Raw genomic sequence first — 9,290 nt, 5'->3', positions numbered from 1 at the left:
CACCGTTTTCCTGTCGTCATCCTGTAAGATTTGAGTACGTCTGGGGCCCAGGAAGGGCCCTCCCTCTGGGCAGGAGCTGTGCTGGGAGGAGCCACCAGCAGGGTGAGGCTGGGAGCTGAGGGACATGTGCAGGAACCACCACAGGAGAGGGTGACTGCGAGCCCCGCCTTGCACCTGAGCACACCTGTGTCCCTACCTGTGCCTTCACTCGGCTGCACTGGTGTGGCTTAAACCAGTTGTTTCTCACCGTCCTGGAGGCGGGAGGCTCGCTCCTCGTTCACAGATGGCGCCTTCTCGCTGTGCCCTCCCTCACATGGCAGACATGGCTGCCTCCTCCCCTTGTAGGGACAGTGACCCCATCACAGGCCCCCGTGGCCTCACCTACCCTGACCACCTCCACGGGCCCCACCTGCTGACAACAGCATGTGTTCGATTCCCTGGGGGTGGGGATGGGTCCACGCCCAGCTCCAGGTGTCGTGTGCACCAAGTGTCATCTGTGGGCTGGTGTCCTCGTGCACAGCAGCGAGGTGACAGCGCTCACCTCCTGGGATGCTAGGGCCCTGTGGTGGCTGCGAGTGTGACCTGATCTGTGGGTTCAGTTCTGCCCCCCCCCATGAAAGAGCACAGCAGATCCAGTGTCTTCTGTAGGAAACGTGGTTCCAGTGGCAGCTGCTTTGTGTTGCTTTTCCTAACTTTCTCCTCTCAGGAGGGGCAGCACTGGGGGCTCCTGTTCGGAGCGCAGGTCACCCTGGGCCTCTGCCCGCTCCCACCCACCCATGTGGCTCCATGGAGGGAGAGGAAGCCGCAGACATGGATGGGAGCTGACGGCCACAGGCTGAGCTAAGGCCACCATTGTTAGTTGGTGTGAAAGTTCCCCCCAACTTCCTCTAAACTGTTTACTGAATGGAGCAGTTTCCTTGGGTGTCACTGGGAGCAGTTTAGGTTTTAATGATGATTTATTTACTTGTGTCAGCCTCTAAGGCTTATGAACATTTAATGCCCCTTTCCCAGAGCCCCAGGGAAGGAAAACTGTGTCCATGAGAGGGATTTTGTGCAAGTCCGCCCGATTCTGACACTACTTCGTCTGGGCTGGACATGTACAAGAACCTGCACACATGGCACGTGCAGGTCGAGCTCTGTGGAAATTGCTGTCCTGGCAGCCTGGGCTGCTAGGAATCCCTCTGGAGCCACAGGCCTGACCTTATGTGGTATCCCTGGAACTGCATGCTCTGACTTTAACATGGCCTCTGGGCATCAAGGACAGGAGAGTGCTCACAGCTCCATGGCTGTCGGTCAGGACCTGGGCCAGCGTGTGCAGGCTCAGTGACAGGGACAGCGCCCAGCCACATGCCCTGAGCGTGCACAGGTTAAATGTGCACCCTCCTGCATCACAATCCCAGCGGAGGGACCCAGGACACCAGGGGGACACCTCAGAGCAGGAGGTTCCTTAGGGTGTGACAAGGGCGGCTAGCTGTGTTCTTGCAATCTGCTTTTAAAAAATACAAGCAGGCTCATGCAGCTCATTAAAACACTGGATTTGGTGACTGCCATGTCATCAGTGACCTGCCGACCCAACAAGCCCACCACAGGGGGAAGGTGTACCCCACCCCTCTCCTCAAACCCACAAGGGAAATGAAGGGACAGCATACCTGTGTTTTAATTCTGTTAGGATGAAGGACTGTGGTGACTTCATCTCTATGCTCTAGGCCCTTGGGAGTGTGAGGTCTTAGGGCCAGCTTGTCCTCGGCGGGTCCTTTCTTGGGCTCCCTCTCACTGGTTCTGGACAGATGGGGGCAGGGCTCTTCCATAGAATGTTTATGGGCCCATCCTGAGCCTCACCAAGGCCATGCTGTCATCGTGTGTGCTCCCACCCCCACCACAGGAGGCCGGTGACCAGTGAGCTCCCCTTCCTGCCCGGTCCCATCCACTGACCAGGCATCCATGCAGGTAGGGGGGTCTGTGTCCCCATCAGACTAAGGCTCCTTCCAGAAGCCTCCACTTCATCAGTACCTGGTCCTGGTGACAGAGGGCAGGCCTGACGGACACTTTGTCCCGTCCCCCAGAATGTGGTCCCAGGCCCCAGGGGACGCAGAGTGACAGGTGTCAGTGACCTGTGGGGACCATGTCGGGGGAGGCCTGCTCCCTCAAAAAGATCGGGGCCAAATCCTTGGCTTCCTTCCTCCGTGCCTGACTGCCCTACATCCCTGGTGTAGCTGCCCACAGGACCAAATAGATGCCAGCTTCTCAGGCAGGGACCAGGGCTGACAGGATGTTCCCCAGATAAACAGAAAAGGGGGTTCATGTCCTGGTGTCATCTCCTGCCTGTCTCCCCACAAACCTTCCTTCCCTGGTTTCTGCCAACGACATAAGCTCTGGGCTGCACCAGGCTTCCAGTTCCTACGGGGAAAGCTGGAGGACAAGGGAGGTGGTGAAAGTGGGGGGCAGGAGGGGACAGGTCCAGCCCACTGAGCAGCCCCCACCCCACAGGACCCTCCTGCAGGCCCAGGGCTCAGGGTCCACGCTATGGGTGACACCAGGTTTCAGAACCTCTGCCGAGAGGCAAGCGTGCTCCCAGCTCTAAACTCAGCCCTGAAACAGCCCCTCACTGTTGTCCGAAGCTGTGTGTGGTGTGGTATAGGCCCCTGGTGAGGAACCACAGGGCTTGGTGTGAACACCACGGTCACACAGAGGGTGTGGCCTGCCAGTGAAGTGTGTGTGTCCTCACTTACTTTACTTGCTATGGGGCATGGTGATGCAGGCCGGTGGTGAGCGGGGGGCAGACAGAGATTCACAGAAGGCACAGACAGAAGAGGCTTCCAGGCCCTGACGATCACCAGCACTGATCTGTCTTTTTGATAATCGCCCTTCTGACAGGTGTGAGGGGGTATCTCACTGGTTTTGACTTGCATTTCCCTGATGATTACTGATGTTGAGCATCTTTTCATTCAGTGCTTATTGGTCTTTTGTCTTTCTTATTTGGGGAAATGTCTGTTCAAGTGTTCTGCCCATTTTTAATCGACTTGTATGGTGTTTCGGGTGTTATATATTCTGGACATTAGCTCCTTGTCAGATATTTGATTTGCAAATATTTTCTCCCGTGTACAAGTTGCCTTTTCACTCTGCTGACTGCGTCCCCTGACACACAGGGGTTTTTTATTTTGATGTGGCCCAGTTTCTCTATTTTTTCTTTTGTTGGCTGTTTTTTTTACATGATATCCGAGAAATAATTGCCAAATCCAATGCTGAAGCTTCCTGCCCATTTTCTTCTAAGAGTTTATGGTTTTAGGTCTTTGGTCCGCTCTGAGCTAGTTTTGCATATGGCATAAGGCGAGGGTCCAGCTTCATTTTTCTGCATGTGGGTGTTACTTTCCCAGCACCACTGTTGATAAGACTGTCCCTTCCCCACTGAGCAGTCTCGCACCCTTACTGACATTAGACCACATCCGTGAGGTTTTACTTCTGGGCTCTCCACTCTGTTTCATTGGTCCGTGTGTCTGTCCTTAGGCAGGGATAACCTGTTTGATTCCTGTGGCTTCGTAGTGGATTCCGAGGTCAGGAGGTATGCTGCCTCCATCTGGGGTTCCTCGAGATGCCACATGAAGTTTAGGATGGATTTTTCTATTCTAAAAAAAAAAAAAAGATGCTGCTGTGGTTTTGATGGGGATCCCACTGGCGCCATTGATGCTTTGGGTGGTGGCACCATGATCATATAAAGTCTCCCGTTCCCTGAGCACAGACATCTTTCCATTTACCTGTGTCTTTCCTTCCACAACGTTTGTAGTTTTCTGTGTACAACTCTTGAGCCTCCTTGGTTAGGTTTATTCTTAAGTATTTTATGCTTTTTGTTGCTATTACAAATGGAATTTTCTAAGTTTACTTTTCATATTTCTTATTGTTAGTGTATAGAGACACAAGTGATATGCTGTTTTTGTGTGTTTTTTGTAGACTCTTTGAGGTTTTCTACAAATAAGACACTGTCACCTGCAAATAGATAATTTTACCTCTTCCTTTCCAGTCTGGATGCTTTTTGTTTTCTTTCCTCACTGTCTGGCTGGGCCTTGGTGCTGTGTTGAGTGGAGGTGGTGAGTGTGTGCCCTGCCGCATCCTGTCTGGGAGGAAAGGCTTGTCTGTCACACTGCATGTGGCGCTGGCCTGCAGGACACCAAGTGTTTCCTCCTGTCCCTGCCACTCAGCCTCATCAGAAAGGGGCTGTCCCTCCACCAGTTGCAGTGATGTTTCCCATCCTCCTGTTACTGGGTACGAAGCCGACTGATCGGACGGCGAACGTGGCCCCTAGTCAAGACTGTGGGCCACCTCCCAGTTATGGGGAGCTGGGCTTCCTCCTCAGTGTTACGTCATTTATTCAGCTGTTTGGTTCGTGTATGTTCATAGTTACAACTCTTTGGTCACACGCGTTCCATGCACTTTTTGTGTGTCATAGTTTATTCTTCTTAATTTTTTCACCATGTAACAAGGTAAAACCATTCTTAACCAGAGGGCCATGAACACAGGGCTGGTCGGCTGTCCCTCCCCAACAGGCCATTTACGGGTCTTTCTCTTCTCTTCTGCGCACCTGACAGTTTCCATTTAAAAAGTTAGGTACTGTTGTCTTTTTGTACTTGTTTACCTTGGGAAAAGTTCTCTTAAGCCAATACACAAAAAACTTCAAACACTACCCATAATTCTACTTTTAGGCAATTATTCCTATTTCAATAGTTCAGTCCAATATTTCCAATCTTTATCTCATTACTTTGTTAATTGAGTTTATTGGGCTGACATTGGTTAACAAAACCGTACAGGCTCCAGTATACAGCCCATGACACATCATCTGCACGTGGCATTGTGTGCCTTTTTGAAGACACTTCTCAAATATACACTGAGAGTCACAGCAAATATCAGGGCATAGCCCCCCCACCGAGTCTCCTGTCTCCTCGGGGCGGGCGCTGGGACAGGACCCCCTGCGCTGGTTTCTGCGCCCGGCGGGCGGGAAGGGGCTTCCTCAGGGCCTCCTGCGCTGAGCTTTGAAGGTTTCTCGCCGCAGCAGCTCCTGGCTTCCCCTGCGACCCGCCTGCAGGGCCAGGCCGAAGCCTCCAGGGGACAGCGTTTGAAGCCCTGTCCCTGCTTGAAAACATGACTTCTCAAACAAATTAAAAGCGAACGGTTTTTCCTGTGCCTCCCCCTTCCGGATTTGTTCAGCTTTCTTAAAACTAGTTAATTTATCTAAAATGCACTTTAAAAATCATATGCATTTCCCTAAAACTACAACACGAATTTTGAATTCGTAAGAAAATTATATTAAACTCAGTAATTCCAGAGGAATCAATAATAACCCCTTGTTTTGAAAGCTGAAATTTTACCCAACCTTCCTCATTAAGTAAAAATATCATCTGCAATTCTGGAAGGAAACCACGCTGACACTGATTTCTAACGACAGAAATCCGTCTGTCCACACGGACAGTCCGACAGGACAGAGCGGCTGCGGGGACCTGTGCGCATGAGATCCAACCCTTCACCGCCCGGCAGGAGAACCGCGACCCAGCGCGGAGGCTGTAAGGGCCTCAAGCACCCCCGACGCGCGGGGACGTTGACGGAGAAACTGCGCCGCGGGCACTGCGATCCGAGTGGACGGTGCGCGTCTGAGCCTGCGCAGAGCAGCGGGCGGCGGCGGCCTCACGGGCGGCCAGAAAGAGTGGCTGGCGCGTGGGAGGGGCGGACTGACCCAGGCACACGCACGCGCACACCCAGGAACGCGACCCACGCACGCGCATGCGCACGCGCACACCCAGGGACGCGACCCACGCACGCGCACACCCAGGGACGCGCACTCACGCACACGCACGCGCACACCCAGGGACGCGACCCACGCACGCGCACACCCAGGGACGCGCACTCACGCACACGCACGCGCACACCCACCCGGAGCGAGGGCCTGCCTCCCGCACAGTCCGCATGGCGAGGCGCCCACGCAGCCGCGGGGCGCAGTGCGCGTGCTGTGTGCGGGCTTCGTGGGAGCAGTGAGAAACCGCTCAAAGGACAGACGGACACCCGGAAGGCGGGAGGCACCGGGCTCGTGCCGCTGGAGGAACCTGGAGTAGGGGTTGCGGGTTTTGTAGGTAGGCAGGGGAGGGCCCGCCTCTGGAAACGCGTTCTGGAAGCCGCTAGGGGCCAGTTGTCCGGTTGTCTGTCTGTGGTGCCCGCTAAGCGCTTAGTTACGTCTGCAACGTGGCTTTGAAACAGCCGTTCGCCCGGACACGTGCCGCAGAGGTGGCGGCGGCTCTGGCATGTTAGTGGCAGGGTGTCCTGTCCCCTGCACAGTTCCTTCCACTTTGGCATAAATTTTAAAATAATTAAATGATATTTTTAATCGAAATACTTGTCCCTCCACAAATAAGCCAAATTGAGATGTGCCAGGTCGATTATGAAAATTCAGGAGTAATCTGGCCTCCAGGTAACACGCCCACCGTTCCTGCCCCTTTGCACGGGAACGAACACGCTCTGAGAAAATGGTAACGCGCGGCTCCTGTGCGGAGACTCAGGAGACCAACCCCACCCAGCCCTAACCCCGCCCCCGCCTCAACCCTGAACATGATATAAAAAAATTAACATGAGCAGCAAATCAAATTCAACGTTCATAATAGAAACTTATTCATCTTTTCATGCTGACGGGCACTAAGGTGTTATTCCCAAGACGCACAGGAGATGGCAGAAGAGAGTCACATTTGGAACATTTGTAAAGGCGACCCTGTTGTGCTATGAAGCAAGTTTCAACAAACTGGAAAGGATTAAAATTATATAAAGCATGTTTCTTGCTCTTGCGTTTAGTCTAAAAATCAGCAATAAAATTGACTAGAAAGTCCTTATATTTAGAAGTTATAAAATACACTTCTAATTAACCCCCTAAATAAATTAGAGTTAGAAAATAATTATAACTGAATGATAATAAAAATATTACATATTGAAACTTAAAGAAAAATGTGCAGTCTTAAGTGCACATATTAGGAAAACGGAAAAGCTGAAAATTTACAAGTTTTACACCCATCCTAGGAACCTAGAATAGTAAATAAATCCACAGAAAATAGAAAGGAAATGTGCACGACAGTCATCTGGAAGGGTCTGTACTTAACACGAAAGCAATTCTTACCTCTTGGGGTAGGATTTTGAATTAATTTTATTTTCCTGTATGTTTAAGTTAGCTGCAACAAACAAAGTCACTTTCATTAAAAAAAAAAAAAGTACTACAGGAAAACATGGGATAGTTTAAATAATTATAATAACCTAGATTGTTGTGGTGACGACACCAGAAGCCTTTTTTTGCTCACCCAGTTTGGTCTCTTGACAGTCAGGGGAGGGGGGAGTAGGATTCTTTCTAATTGTTTAGTCTAAAATCGCTCCCTTTCCAATTTGTACTTAGTGTGCAGTTACAGCAGTTCTGATAGAGGAAACTCCTAAGCTTTTGGTCTCTAAAATTGATCTGAGCCTGGGTCTGCCATTTACAAGCAATGTTCTTTTTGACAGGGAATAAACTTCTTAGGGTCTTTGTTTTGTTACTGATAAATTTCTCATTTTTATAGCTTACAGCATTCATTGCTGAAAGACCTTGGCTTAAGACTCGGCTCTGCTCCTGAGAGTCAGTAAGGTTGGACCCCAAATGCTCAAAAGTAAACCGGGACCAGAAGTTGTGCACTGGTAAATTCGGTGTCTGGTCTAGAGAATGTACTCACAGAAAGGGGGTCCCATAGGAATTGCTCACTTAAATTGGCACCTGAGACTTGACCCCAGAAACAGTCCAGGTGCTCTTTGCTGGTCTTCACAGGCTGGCTGTACCTGCTCCCTACCACTGCTCACCTCAAGGCCCCCTCACTTTCCCATCTAATTTGCTCTAGGCCCCCTTGCTCACCTCACATTTGGTCTCGCCCCAGGTCTCACAACCAAGTCCCACCACCGGCATGGAGGCTCTACAGTTTAGGGCCACCTCACCTGATTGTGGGCAGAGCCTAGTCCCTGCCCAGCTTCTCACCTCTAGTCCCAGGCTGCTGTTTGTCTCATGTCCAGACCAGCTCACACCTTTGTCCGGGCTCTGCCTCTCACCTCCACCTGGATCCCGCTCTGGCCTCAAGACTAGACCCATCTCTTGTGCATTACTTTAGGTTTTAGTGGCTCATTTAAATGAAAACAGCCAGGAAGCAGATATAGTTGTGGACATGCAGAAGAAATAAAATAATCACGTAGACTTTATAAACTTAAAAAAATACTCTGAAAAATAACTTGTTCAAAAAATAAAAAGACAAGCCACATCCTGGGAGGAAATCTTTGCAAAACACATATCTGATACAAGATTTCTGCTCCAAATGCATAAAGGACTATAAAACAAACAACCCCAATAAAAATGGGTAAAGATCTCAAACACCTGGCTAAGGAAGATATACAGTGTGGACAAAAAAGGGGTTTTATGGAGAATAGCCTGTTTGTGATCTGATCATAAAGTCCTAATTGAGTGGGTCTTGGTGGAGAGTGAAACCCAGGCACATAACTTCTTTAGTAACAGACTTCTCTTTGCCTCACGCATCTCCACGAACAGGTCGGAAGTGCTCCGGCCGCCCCGGCGTCCCCGGGGTGAGCAGTCTGATGCCCCGTCACCCACTCCGGCCGCGCTCGCGTCGTCCCTACGCTTCCTCCTCAGTTCCAGATTCATAAAAGAAACTGCCACGCCGATGCTCCCTGGAGCATTTCAGGCAGCAGGAGCCCAACAGCCCCAGGTCCAGGGCTCCTGACCAACAGCAGCGACGCGCCTCGCAGGTTAGGGATCCCCCGGAGAAGGTGCAGGAGGAAGGGGCCACCCCGTGTCCTTCGCGCTCATCTCGGGTGGACACAGGCCCCGCGCTGTTCAGTGCATAGGGGATCATGGTGAAGAGGAAAACGGAAAGAGCACAGCTGACGAGACAAAGGCCGGTTCCTAACGCGGCGCAGGCCCCTCCCTCGTGGTCAGCGTCCGTGGCGCTAGGTCAGCTCCCTGAGCGCGCACGAGCGCCCCTACAGCCTGAGGCCCGCTGCTCCGCTCGACCCTCCTGCCCGCGCACAGCCCTTTCACGGGACCTCCTGTCACCCAGACTGTCTTCCTGGGTGCCCCGCACCCTCGGGACTCTGCTTCCACGCTGCGTCGCCTCTTGGGAGCGCCCCGGGCACGTGGCGGCGCCCAAGGGCCCGTCCCCTCGCGGGGCAGGCGCGCCGCCCGGCTCCCAGCTGCACCGCCTCCTCCCGCCCCGCGGGGCTCCAGCGGGGCCGCCCCCTCG

Source organism: Miniopterus natalensis, chromosome 2 (genome assembly GCF_054644295.1).
Source record: "Miniopterus natalensis isolate mMinNat1 chromosome 2, mMinNat1.hap1, whole genome shotgun sequence".
Taxonomy (NCBI): domain Eukaryota; kingdom Metazoa; phylum Chordata; class Mammalia; order Chiroptera; family Miniopteridae; genus Miniopterus; species Miniopterus natalensis.
Note: the sequence above shows the minus strand (reverse complement) of the source record.